This window comes from Euprymna scolopes, chromosome 18 (genome assembly GCF_053919585.1).
Source record: "Euprymna scolopes isolate OS-2025 chromosome 18, ASM5391958v1, whole genome shotgun sequence".
Classification (NCBI taxonomy): Eukaryota; Metazoa; Mollusca; class Cephalopoda; order Sepiida; family Sepiolidae; genus Euprymna; species Euprymna scolopes.
Genome location: NC_136499.1, coordinates 44101728 through 44116708, shown reverse-complemented (window position 1 = coordinate 44116708; position 14981 = coordinate 44101728). Strand labels below are relative to the sequence as shown.

Sequence of the window (14981 nt, the reverse complement as noted above, 5' to 3'; positions counted from 1 at the left end):
TTTTTCGATTTTTTAAATTTAAATATTGAACCCTGTATTATTTAAGCCATTTTTCACGTAACGTTTGTTTTCCTGTTTTTTTCTTTTCTTTTTTTACTTCGCTTATTCTTAGCGACACCCGGGTATCCACCGATTTTTTAATATCAAAACAGGCTTATTTAAGCCATTTTTCACGTGTTCGTTTGCCTTACTTCAGATTTTTTAAAAAATGTTTTGATTACCCCCCCCCCTTAATTAAAACGTTGTTTTCTTTTCTTACTTCGCTTATAACAATGCTTACATCGTCGTCGTAACGCTCGGCGACTTTCAAACATCTTTCACGAACTCATTCTGGTTGGCCGATTTTATTTTCAAACTTCGCCTCAGGGCTTCGGGTTCCATCCTACCCCCCCCCCCCCCCCCCCGGTTTCTTTTTTATTTAACACCACACACATCTACAAACACCCGGGCAACGCCAGGTACCCCTGCTAGTCTATAAATATAAAAGCGAAAATGTATGTATGTATGTTCGCTTTTCCTCGATGTCCATGAAAGGCTTCTTTCAAACAAGCGCTTGCTCGCTTCACAACTTTTTAAAACTTTTTATATCATCTATAAATTGTAATATCTACGAATTATCCACGGAGCTCGCCTCTATTTAATTTTATTCACTTTCAAACCTTAATTATTCCACATTTCCCCGCATCGGCACGCGTTACATTTGCTTTTCGGTATTAAAAAAAAAGCGAAACTCGACTCTAATCACAGGCCGAAAGCCAGTTTGTTCAATGTCGACTTCGTCATATCGAGACGAGGGAGTGTTTTTTTTAAAAACAAACAAACCCATTTATTCAAAACTGTCCAGCACAAAATAACTGCTGAATACCTATCGCCGTCATGTCAATCAAAAACGCGTACCTGTTTTTTTAAAACACTTTACTATTTTCCAACTGCGTGTCCTCAACACTTCGGCTTTTTTTCACATACCCCGAAAAACACCCGGGCAACGCAGGGTACCCCTCGCTAGTTTGTTATAAAATAAAAATGCAATTTAACAAATTAAGCTCAAAGACATAAAACGTGTGGAGTGAGGGAGTGATCATTGGTTATTCAACATTCATATTCTTAGCTAAAATTATTTTAGTCACCACAATACCACATTTACTCTATAGGCTATTCTACTTAAACTATCTGCAATTATTGAAAATTGATTTTATTCCGATTCCAGTTCAAAGATGTCATTTAAGTTATCTATATTGCTTATTGGTAACTAAGGAAACAAACAGATTTCCAAAAATAATAGTCTGTAGTCATCCCTCAGACAATCCCAACACTGTTCCCTGGTTTTCTATTAGTCTTTATCTTTTCCTATCATCGTGAGCACTGGCTTACAAGTATAAAATAAAATAAAATGCAAACTCACAAGAGAAAACACAACTTAGATACATTATGTATAGATCAGTGCTCAAAGTCTGTAATAAAAGACCCCCAAACATTACCTATTGATAGCTGTCTGTCAAGATATTTTTGTAAGTCAATTATTCCGGTAATCTCATATGCTAAAAACTCCCAAATTGTAAACTGTTGTAAAACAAATCAAAACTTCTATATATACAGTAGAACCCTGGGATACGGTGGCCCTAGGATACGGTTGGGGGGGGGGTCAGCCCCTGGTTACGGTATTTGCCCCACCTTACGGTATTATTTTATTTGATTATATAAATGTGTATTATATACTCTACTGTATTTTGTTACTAATTTTTAATGCCATATCCCAGGGTTCAAATGCATTAACCAGGCTTTGAAAGCTTGAGTCCAGTATTTTGTTTTAGTCTAAGCAGAAAAAACCCCAAAAAAACTCGCCCTCTCTATTACTCCCAGCTGACTATCAATTCTACTTTTGATATTTGTTCTACTGCCTTTGTGCATCAAGGTGAATCATTAACTATTGTTCTGAGTTATTTACTTTCAACAACTTTTACTCTTTTTTTATGAATCACTTCCTAATACTCACCACGAGGAGTAACATTCATAGTATAATAGCTGTATTCATATCCATACAGAAAATTTAAATTCTATTTTTCATGAGCCGTCTTAAAGTTAAGGCCATCATGGCTGGTTTTTGAAGGAGTCTAAAGTTTTAATCTCGATCCGGTCTTGTAAGATTCTACCTTGCATGTAAGAATTCCATATATTTATGGACAAGGCATGACAACACTATATGAATCAGGTCTCACAAGTGAGGAAGGGGAGGGGGACAACAACTAATGGATACTATTACAGACTATGGAATCGGTAATGCAAAATTGAAATCTTAGATTTATTGTGTTTAGGTATGCACTAGTAATATCGAGAAACAGATAAAATAGTAACTTGTGTTGGTGAATGCCATCCAAATTTGCTGGTGGCAGTTAGTGAGAGGTGCCGAAATCAGTCCTTTAACAAGTTCTTTTTGCGAGGCATGTTCACTGGTTCAGTCATACTCTTTGACATCAATAGAACGAATTCCTCAGAGATGCCATCAATCCAGTAGTACTTTGGGGCTGGAAAAAAATGGTGTGGAGGTCAATAAAAAAATGTGGTTCAAGACAGTGAAGGATGCTGCACTCACTATTGCTCCAGGGTTCTACAGTGTTTGTCAGAGAAACCAAGACTGACTGTCACTTGTCTCAACAATGGCAATAGACCATTGTGAATTCACTGAACGGAACCGACAACTAAATGCCATTTCAGATCCAGAATGTAATTTTATTCTTAATATTTAAAAATTCTCCTCTCTTTCGCTCCCTTTCCCTCTTTCTTCATTGAAAGAGAATTGAAAGATAATTGTATTTTTTTTTAAACAGTTGAAGCTTGGATCCTGTACGCAAACACAAAATAGCAGTTTTGCTGCATGCATCAGTCAACAACTAAATATGCTCCTCCATTGTTAAACGTAAAATAAATTTTATATTTTTATAAAAATTCATTTGTTCACTATTTTTATACAAGCATTCAATTTCAGCATGCGGTCCCTGCCATTTAATGCCGACGATGGAAATGCTGCTTCTCACGACGCAATGAAGACTAAAGAAGCTACCCATGCCAGCCGGTTATAACTGACGACATATCAACCTGTTGAGATTTTCATGTGCCTATCATTTGATAGAGTGTCTAATACCAGGGATCTGGTTTCCGCAACCAAATAACACTCCCCAGCAAACGATAGTGTCATAACAAAGGCTATGTGTGAATAGAAAAGTTTGAGTGACACCTTAAGTCTAAAAAGTGACTGCCCAGATGGAAGTTAAGGAAACCATGTTATTTCCAGATACAGATTTTCCGTTTCTTTAAATTCAAGCAGAAGAAATGTGTGTGCAGCCTTCAAGAAGGAGGAGAGGAGAGGTGCACACTGTGGCCAAGTGTAGGGAGACAAGCTATCCATCCATCTCATACGTACACAAGTGGCCTGTCTCTTTAAATAAACCGTTTTATAAAAATTAACATTCGAGTGGGTTTATTAGCAGATGAATAGAACCAGAATTCATGACAGGTGTATAATGCTTTATACACCCTTTGATAAGTGAAAATGTTTATATAAAAAAAAAAAAAAAAAATGTTGCTAGTCTTTCTCTGCTCTATTTTTATTTCCAGAGAAAAGTTTGACCAAGCTCCAATCTTTCGTTCCTCCTTGTAAAACTGTAGTACAAACTATCAAAATATAAAACTTTCCCTTTTCTCTTCGGATGCCAAGTGTCAAGGAAAATTTCCATGTTTAGTTTCTTTCTAAGGGCTGTGAAATACATTTATTTTCTTTCCAAAATCTGGGATATACATTATGATGAGACTGCTACCCTACAGACTACATGATTGTCTTTAAAGCCAATATAAATACTTGTCATAAACAGTTCCCATAAGTAATCAAATTTGTTCATTCCATTCAACATTTTCAATCCTCATAATATTCTTCATATTTCATTTGACCCATCTCATTAATCCTTATCCTCAAGTGGTTTTAAACCTTCATAAATGGTGACACCGTAAAAAAAAAAAAAAATAGATAAATTAAAATAAGCCAAGAATTTATGTTTCAGCATTAAATGACCCAAGAGATGTTGACATGCTAGAAAACCGACAAACAAAAATCCGTGTTATTCAGCTGACGATTAGCTATTCAGTCTTCAACTCAGTCAGGGTAAGAGTAAGGGATTTTTTTTTTCCTTTTCCAAAACAAGCCTAGTCTGACACAAGCTCATTCAATATCTTACAGAATAAACTACATGAAATTTCACTAACAAAGCAAATAAAAAGTAAAAATGTCTCATTAAATGCATATAATATATATATATATAATATATATATATATATATATATATATATATATATATATATATATATATATAAAACACTGCGACAAGCCTTTGACTAAAATTACATATGTAGGTCAGAATTTGAATAACCTGATAATTCAAAAATTCTTGGTGGTGTATGTAAAAAAGAAAACTTGCATTCTTTAAGATAATTAAACTATGTACACTTGTAAATAAAAAAATAATAATTGTATAAAAAATTTTTTCATACAATTGAACAAAAGATCTTTGTGTTGGAAGGTTGTTTTTACAGGTGAAATTTAGAATTTATGTGGCAGGAGCTGATCGACAGGTATTAGGTTAGGTTAGCATAGAAAGTTCTAAAAGCAATGAAGTCATTGAAAGCCAATTCGGCATCATCTTGCCTTTTGAAGCATTTTTTGTGGAGAAAGTTGTCGAGATGCTTGAAAAAGTGATAATCGGTGGGTGAGAGGTCCAGTGAATATGGCGGATGAGGCAGAGTCTCGTAGCCCAATTAGTTCAATTTCTGCAGGGTCAGTTGAACAACATGCAGACGAGCATTGTCATGGAGAATTGGTCCCTTCATATTGACCAAGTTCAGGCACACATATTGGAGCTTCGCATTTCATCAATTTGTCGGCAGTACTTCTTCACCGTAACGGTTTCACCCGGACTCAAGAAGCTCTGATGGATGAGACCAGCTGCAGATCACCAAACAGTCACCATAAGCAATTTTGGTGTCAGGAAGTGTTGTGGAGCTTCTCCGGCATCCAACCAATGTGCCGAATATCGTTAGTTGTCGTAAAGGATCCACTTCTCATCACGTCACAATCCGCTTGAGAAATGGGTTTTTTTGTTGCGCAGAAAGATCATAGAAGACACCTTAAAACAGTGATTTTTTTTTTTTTTTTTTTATTATTATTGTCCAATTCATGCGACAACCATTTATCCAACTTTTTTGACTTCTCTATTTGCTTTAAATGGTGAATGACTGTTGAGTGGTCGATCTCGAATTCAACAGCAAATTTGTGTGGTTTTGTAAGGATCGGCTTCAATTAAGGCTTTCAAATCTTTGATCAACCGCAGTTGGCTGGCCACGACCGTCTTCATTTTCATGGCTCTTGTCACTATTGTGAAATTTCTTGAACCACTGTTGTGCCACACGTTCGTTAGTGGTTCCTAAGCCAAATATATCATTGATAGCACAAGCTTTCTTGGCAGCTTTTTGGCCTAGTTTGAACTGGAACAAGAAAACTGTGCGAATTTGAATTTTGTCCATGCTGTTGAAAAGCCGGCAAAAAAAAAAAAAAATGAATGAAGAGATTGAGAACGATAAGGAATAACACGATTCGATAGAGCGAAAAAACATGCTTCAAAATGATATATAATATGGCTATATACATCAATGAATTAATTCAGAAATCATATAGTAAAGTAACATAAGTGAGAAAATCACATTGTTTTTGCACCAACATCATCACTCCATTTATAAACTGATAAAAATTATTTGGTTATCTATATATAAATTCGTATTCCTGTCTGTTTGTTCACAATTTGATTAATATATACAAAACATGTCTTACTTTAATCTTTCATTTATATATATATATATATATGTATGTAGGTATTTAATTTAATTATTAGAGTAAAAAAAAAAAAAAATATATATATATATATATATATATATATATATAGAGAGAGAGAGAGAGAGAGAGAGAGAGAGAGAAAGAGAGAAGAAAGGAAAAAAGGGGGGAAAAAGAAAAAGGGGGGAAAAAGAAAAAGGGGGGAAAAAGAAAAAGGGGGGAAAAAGAAAAAGGGGGGAAAAAGAAAAAGGGGGGAAAAAGAAAAGAGGGGGGAAAAAGAAAAGAGGGGGGAAAAAGAAAAGAGGGGGGAAAAAGAAAAGAGGGGGAAAAAGAAAAGAGGGGGGAAAAAGAAAAGAGGGGGGAAAAAGAAAAGAGGGGGGAAAAAGAAAAGAGGGGGAAAAAGAAAAGAGGGGGAAAAAGAAAAGAGGGGGAAAAAGAAAAAGGGAAAAAAAGAAAAAGGGAAAAAAAGAAAAAGGGAAAAAAGAAAAAGGGAAAAAAGAAAAAGGGAAAAAAGAAAAAGGGAAAAAAGAAAAAGGGAAAAAAAGAAAAAGGGAAAAAAAGAAAAAGGGAAAAAAAGAAAAAGGGAAAAAAAGAAAAAGGGAAAAAAAGAAAAAGGGAAAAAAAGAAAAAGGGAAAAAAAGAAAAAAGGAAAAAAGAAAAAGGAAAAAAGAAAAAAGGAAAAAAAGAAAAAGGGAAAAAAAGAAAAAGGGAAAAAAAGAAAAAGGGAAAAAAAGAAAAAGGGAAAAAAAGAAAAAGGGAAAAAAAGAAAAAGGGGAAAAAAGAAAAAAGGGGAAAAAAAGAAAAAAGGGGAAAAAAAGAAAAAAGGGGAAAAAAGAAAAAAGGGGAAAAAAGAAAAAAGGGGACAAAAGAAAAAAGGGGACAAAAGAAAAAAGGGGACAAAAGAAAAAAGGGGGACAAAAGAAAAAAGGGAAAAAAAGAAAAAGGGAAAAAAGAAAAAAGGGGAAAAAAAGAAAAAAAGGGGAAAAAAAGAAAAAAAGGGGAAAAAAAGAAAAAAAGGGGAAAAAAGAAAAAAAGGGGAAAAAAGAAAAAAAGGGGAAAAAAGAAAAAAAGGGGAAAAAAGAAAAAAGGGGAAAAAAGAAAAAAGGGGGAAAAAAAAAAGAAAAGTACTCAGGTTTCTACCGGATGTCCAGCTGTTTTGTGTATAATCAATCCAGGTCAGTTATGTTACAGAGAGAGGTTTCTTTTTTCCACAGAGATAATTCAATAATTTTTAAGCTAACATTTTAACAGCATGTCAGAAAACTTGTTGAGACAAGCTGTTCAACCTCTTTTCTTTCAGATAAAACCAAAAAGATCAGTTATATAACAGCAAATCTTACAAATAAATTGATTGCCTTTTTACAATTACACCAGACACATGTGAATGTCAATGGATATACACACGGAAGATATGAAATGGAAATATCCTTCAGTTTGAGCACAAAACCTGCCACATTAACAATGGAAGCAACATTAATCTGCATGAAAAGAATTATGCATGTTTAAGATACAGGCAAAATATGGCACTTCTAAATAAAATAACAGGAAAATTTATTTGATTATACTTAATTATTAGTTGAAAATATTGTACACAAAACAATCATGGAAAACAAAATAAAATTTTAATAAAATAAACTTAATTTTGACTCCACAGACTCACAATGACAAGACCGCATGATGTGTTTAGATTAGAAGGGGGATAATTTATGTCACACTAGCTTTGTGACGACTAAATAGTAAATTAATTTTATTTTTTTACTAAAGTTTTTACTTGATAATAGTAACTTTTAGAGTACCCAAATATTTTACACTGATAAGTGATTATATTGATAAATTGTTATTTTATTTTAAACCATTTTTCACATGTATCTCATTATTTATAAGCACAGAACTACACCCAAAACCCAATTTGTTACAAAAAAAAAAAAAAAAAAAATTTTTTAAATAAATAAATAAAAATAAAAAATAAAAAAATGCTCACCTTAGTATTTAAGGTAGAATGATAATCAAATATGTTAAAGTCAAAGCATACCTATCATCCAGTGGTTAGTTATCTAGTTCTAAGTATTCTTTTAAATGTATAAATTAACCTTACATGTCTTTGATATAAACCCATAATTTAAAATTGCTAATAACTTTCATTTAAATTGTTTCCTTGAAAATTTTATGAATATATTTTAAGAACATTTTTTTTGTTGTTTGTAATTTATCCTTATTTTTATTAACTCTGACAGCATTCATTTGGAGGGAGTTGAGTTGGCTCTAACTTTGTTCACTGCATAACACCCCCTACTGACCAGCAGTTGAATCTTTGGCATACTTCAGCCATTCCAATTATGGAGGCCAGCCACCAGTTCTATGTCTCTTCTCATTGCTCCTATCCAAGAATTCAGTTGGCTGCCTCTGCACATTTTTTTTACTTTTAATATAGACAAAATTATTGCGTATATATATAAATTTATAGAGGAAATAGGACAATAAAATTACAAATGAATTACACCAAACATTAATTTACTATCAATAGTTTAACAATTATGGAAATTAAGCATACAAATGGTTGTGTTTGCATCCTCTCTTTAATTTAATTATATACTTCAGGAAATAAATCTAGTCATCTAGAGTCTTAAGTTGATTTGCGATAGAATTTATGCTGATATAGATTACATATTCATCTGAGAATTATTTATATGATTATGGGGAAAACTAAAATTTAGCTAACACATGATATATTTAGTAGCATTCCAAGCTAATGATAGTTTTATATCTAGCCATTCAATAATATCTAGCAGTTTATAAGCATTCTTTAATTCTAAGACTAATCATTTTATAAATAGGCATTTTCAAATTTTATTGGAATTTTGCCCGGTTTGGAATTTAAAATTCACAACCTTAGCTTTGCCAGTCAAATTTAAGATGGTTGCTTGAGAACGTTACGGCATAGTGTCAGATGTCTTCTTTTTTTTGGGGGGGGGGGGGATTTCTGTTATCTTTAAAGCAAATTTTACAGGTTTTTAACTTCCTGTTCTTCTGATTTTTTTAAGCACTTTTCTTTTTATTTTGTTTTGGAACACTGTCGGTTTTTAGTGATATTTGATCCTCCCGAAGAGCAGCCAAATAGACTAAAGACAATATTTTTTAGGTATGGGTTGTGAAACGAGTGCAAGACAGTAAAGAAAATAGACATCCAATGAAAAAAAATTAGTAAAATTTTTTAATGATTGTGAATGGATTCTTTTCTTTGGTTATTGGGATACAATCAACCAATAGTATTTAAAAAAAAAAAAAAAAAAAAAAAAAAAATGTATTATGTAAATAACCATAACCATTTTGATGGTAGTATAGATGTGCCAAATGAAAATAAAAAAAAATTTTTTAAAAAACACCTTTGCATTCATTCATTCGCGTAGAAGAATGGCATATTGTATCAAAGGATTAAACTATATGCAATGCATTACTTTTTTTCCCCCTTATACAAGTTGAAAATATATTAGTTATCAAATTAAATAAAACGATACATGTTCCTATTTATTCATCTTTTTATGGAGGGCAAATTCGGCAGAAAATTTGTTTTTAACATGGAGGATATTCAGTTCCCCAAAGACGACCACACTGTACTGGACAAAAATAAAAACTACCTTCAGGCAAAAAGCATTTCTCTACTAAATATGAAGAGAACAGGTACTACACTTTGAAAAATTTATTCACAAAAAATTCAATTTTATCTGTGTGGAGTCTAAGACTGGTCATCCTTTGTCTAAATTAATTTTAACTAGATGCATTTAGACCTATTCCTACCAGCATTGTTCCTTTCATTCTTTTGTCATTGACCCATCGTTTTTATTTCCGCAATCCACACAATACTACATTTATTTTATGGACCATCTTAAAATATCTTCATTGATTAAAAATTAATTTTAAATGCAATTTCATGAAAAATGATGGAGTGGAACAACAACCCCCCCCCCCCCAAAAAAAAAACACCAAATAAATTTAGGAGGTGGTTAGTAAGATCCTCTCAACCGTTTCTAAGAGTAGACAGTCTACTGTTTTCCAGTTTATTGAACCAAAAACAAGCAGGTTGATCATCAAGTAGGAAGAAATGAAATAGGAATGGAGTTTGAGAGCGAGTGATATCATCTCAATATAAATACAATTTGGGAATGTGAGGGGCAAAACAAAAATGGGAAATGGACATGAAGGATCTCTACGACTGAAAAATAAAAGGGAACAGGACTAACTAAAAGGCTACATAAAGTTAAGCGTGTTCCAAAAGGACCCAGAACTGCATGTGCCATGCTTAGGCAGGAAACAAGTGCCGATACCAGACATCTAAATGTCAGAGACAGGAGGATTGTAACACATACAGCATTTACCATTGTTTTTCAGTAAAAAAAATTCTTTTCATGTATTGGAGATACAAAAAGGATGGGAGGGGGTGGTGACATATGCTAAGCATTGATGAAGAGATGTCACAAAATTAGAAATCGCCGAGAAGCAAAGTGAGAGAAAAGTCAATGGTGAGATGAGTAAATGCCCTGCATAATGATCTCTAAAATCAGCCTTTACATGAACCAAGCGGTGATCATGCGAAGTGGCAACAAAAATCCATTATTGCAGATCCCCACCATAGTTTAAGACTAACATAAAAGAAAAGAGATTTAATATATATTTTAGAAATTTAAGACAACTCCATCACCTCTGATATGGTTTATTGAATTTTATTTTCAGGTGTGATTTAAGAAAAATGTAAATATACTTACTACCCTGTGCAGGGATTGAACTCCCAGCCTTCAGATTATAAAACATCCGTTTAATACATCCTACTTTCCCTTCGTTGTCATGTTTAGTAGTAATCTTGTAAACATAAAGCCATTATTTCTAGTAATTTTTTTTTTATGTAGAGTAACACAAAGAATGGTTCCTTTAACATGTAGTGTTATGTTGTCGATTTTCAAACTAAGACCAAAATGGCATTTAAGCTGACAAATCAAATTTTGTTTGACTCACCAATTTTCATTTGTTATAACATGTAATTGGCATTATAATAATGCTCTTCACTATAATTTATTTTAAAATAAAAAGAAAAAATACTTTGTCCAGCTCAGACAATTGCTAATATAAAATATTTCTTGAATAATCACATAACAAAAAAACAAAAAAATAGCAAGGGAATAACTAATTTTAAATTAAAGGAATATAAGTTGTATACCTTAAGTTTACAAATGTGCTAATAAGAATTAAAAACAAAATTCATTTCATTGTATCCCAGGGCAACACCTGTTTGGTACAGGTAGTGCCTAATAGAGTTGTATACAAGCAAAATTTATTTCTATCTCTATAAAGTTAGCAGGGTTCACTCCTACACTAATCTATTATGGAACAATGGCTAAGTATAATGTATGCTATATTTAGTTTTAGTTCTATGCAAAAGGTGTAAAAAAGAGAATTGAAGTCCCTCATAAAAATTAAGATATCTCCAATTTTTGATAAATTTTTAAGAAGACATATTTAGAGATCAATTAATAAATATTTCCCACATTTCAAGTTCTTTAAAGGATTTTTAATGGATATAATAGATACCTTTCATTGAAAAATTAAAATATTTCAGATTTTCATTAAATTTGATGCAAACTCATTAGACACTGATTAAGATAAGCTTTAATTTAAATTAAAGCTTAAGCCTAAAATTTTATTTTAGAATCAAACTCATAATAAATAAGTAACAATGTCCACTGCCTGTAAAACATACTTAAAGCAACACTTTCTGAAATGTCTATAGGAAAAACACTTATAAAAATCACTATAAAACCTATAAAATCTTGTATAACTCTTTAAGAAACAAGAAGGAATTGATTTATCCATAAGTTTATCAATTGATATATCTATAAGTTTATCAATGCCCTGCATAATGATCTCTGTAAAATCAGCCTTTACATGAATCAAGCCTGTGATTATGCCAAGTGGTGACAAAAATCCATTATTGCAGACCCATTTTGTTTTTATAACTTTATAAGATTAAAAACAAATGAATATTGTAAAACTACTTTTTTAAATTTTGATTGCACATGTAAAAGATTAATTATTCATTGCGATAGAAATATATTCCACTTACTTTCTTTCAGATATCTCCAACTTGGAACTTTGTGAGCATGAAAACATTTTTCACCATTAACCTTCAGTTTTATTCTACTAATAAACCAATATTTTTTTTTTATTTTGGTTGCACATGTAAAAGGTTAATTGTATGCTTAACTCTATTTCAAAGCTCACAGTAGTCTGAATTTGATGAAATTTGCCTTTAAAAATCAAGGAAAGAATTCCTTTTAAGCTAACATGTTTGTATTTCATTAGTCAAATAGTTTGTAATCGCTTATCAAAGTTTGAACACTGTGGTTTAGTAAGTTTTTATTTTTTATTAATTTTAAACATTTAAATTGGTGAAACAGGTTTTGAAACTTTTTGTATGTGTAATTATTATAAATATCCACCCAGAAAATTATTTAGAAAACCTATAAGAAATGCACACCATATACAAAATACTAACAAAAAATCCAATTAATTCTTATCAATTTGATTTTCATTTAGTACCAGCAACAAGACAGCAACTTGTAAAAACGATTTAAAAAAAAAATAAAAAAAACTTTTATATTTGGAAACCTGAAAATATGAATAATCAAAAATGTTCTTAATTGCTTCATTAGAGCTATTCTCTTATCAGAAGATATATATTTCTTAAAAAAAAAAAAAATTTCATCAAACCGTTTTGTGGTCCTTTTATAAGATAGTGACTCATTTGAAAAATACTGTTGTTCTTAGGTTAAAATGCTCAGCTTTTAAACTTTAATTCTAGTCAGAAATTACTTTCTAGCTGCTAATAGAAAAAAAAAATCCCACAATAATTATTTGAGTGAAAAGCCTCATCCCAATAAAAAAACCCTCTTAAAACCACACAAATGGCTACATTAAAAAAAATAAATAAATAAAAAATAATAAAACTTGTGTAAATGATAAACATTTTATTTTGGAAAACTAGATGAGTGAATTTGTAAATTAAACAGATTTAATCAGGAAGTCAGTTTGTTAAAACTTATAGTTCAGCATTTGAGCACCTCATATTCTCTTTAATGTTTTCATGACATTAACCAGAAAATCCCATTGCTTTATCTTCCAGTTTTGTAACAGAATTTTATCAATGAAAACAAAAATGTTGACTCCCTATTTTCGAGAAAATGGGAGGTTTTATTTTTCAGCTTCAAATGCTTACCTTTCAAAAAGTTATGGATGAATTTTGATAATTCAAAAAGTTATTTATATGGCTTGCATTTTATATTTTATATATATCCTATTTTGTATAGCAAAAATCAATAATTTTATATTTTTTGCGAGAATTGCTAGAATAAGATTTCTAGATAGATAGTATCATTAAGTCTTGATTTTAATTTTCATAAAGAGATAAAAGTAATGCAATTCTGTTTGAGGAAATATTAGATGTCCTGGGACAAGTATTCTTCTAGTTTAATTATAAATATGATGACCTGATATGCTCAACACCTGTTGATCTGGCTCATCTGAGATGGAGCTGTATTGAGAGTTTATGAGAATTATTATTACACAAAAGAGGAAGAACATAACAGCTTTTATTATCAGTAATCATAGACAAACATCAGGGGAACAGGTGTATAAATAAATATGCTGTTATATGGATAGATCATTTTGATCAATATATCTCATTCAACTTATAGATTAATAGATAATAAACAAATAGTATTATTTGGACTACTAGTCTCATCTTGGATGTTATTCTCACATTGATTCAGTCGATGCAACCAATCTTCTGGAATATTTATGACACAATGAATAAAAGTGATAAGTCATAACTTCTAAGTGATGGTTGCCTCAGTACAGGCAATACTAAGACTATAATTAGGAAACATCTCTTCAAACAAATTAACAAAAAATGCACTATTTCACAAATATTAAATCATCATATTTAGTTTACCATCCATTGAATGGTGGCTTTTAGAAATTTAACTGACCTATATATATGACAGGTATTTATGTTAATATATTCAATTTTGATTTCTCTGAAATCCATCCTTGTTACTTCCTCCCATGGTTCCATTGGCCTTGCTTCCTCAACCGTTATACATCTACCAAACCTATAACTTTCATCCATAATTTAACGGAGTTTAGTTTTCTGCACACTGCTCACTATACTGTCTAAATTTAATTTTCCATTGAGAACAAAGACTAAGGCTGTCTTTAAGACTCACATTACGTATCCATTGTATCATTCTCATCATTTGTCTCCATGCAATGCATGACCTCATATATTATCACACTTCATACACATTCCTAATGGACTCCTCCTTTGGTTGACACTGGTAATGCTCTGCTGGTTAATAATGGCAGAAGTTCCTTGAACTTACTACACCTATTCCTAATTCTTGCAATCACACGAGCTCCTCCTTGTGCTTCAACAGTATCATCAAGGTAAAACTTGTGGACAACCTCAATAGCCTCACCATCCAAATAGATTTTCTTCATCTTCACATCAGAATTCTTGCCCATCTTTGTTTTGCTCTTCTTGCATGCAAACTTTATCATCTCTTAAACCAACTTGTAATTCCTCTGCACTAAACTAGTTTCCCTGAAAAAATCCAACAAAAGTTGTAATCACCAAGATTATGCAAGTAGTAGTGACCACAGAGAGAGAGAAAACTCGTGCTAAACTTACCAAATACTCAAAATGCAAATGTTTAAAGAAATCTTTTCAAAAGTTCAGATTTTTTTTTTTACATAGGAGTCACCACTTATCAAGGCTCAGGGGCCACTCAAGGATAAGGGTTAATGAGTGTACAGTAGTTAATGGGATAATATCGTGGTAATCGTTAGTAGTACAAATTTGGTAAATTGGATTACTTAAGGGGATGGTTCAACATTCAACGTTGGATTTGAAGACAACCAAATTGTAGTGAGCAGGAAAGCAGGCAAATGAAAGAGTTCCACAGCCGTGCAGTTCTAAGAAAGAAGCATTGTTCATGGAATCTACGCTTAAGTTTAGGCACAGATAAAGAGTGAAGGAAATTATTGATAGTGGTTTCAGCTG

The 14981-nt window shown here is 31.9% G+C and overlaps 1 protein-coding gene across 1 annotated transcript in view; it reads right to left on the bottom strand.

The window, feature by feature from the left end:
- LOC145297605 (transmembrane 9 superfamily member 3-like) overlaps nt 1-14981 on the bottom strand; it is a 140445-nt gene that overhangs the window by 106129 nt on the left and 19335 nt on the right. The gene's annotated exons all lie outside the window — the stretch shown is intronic.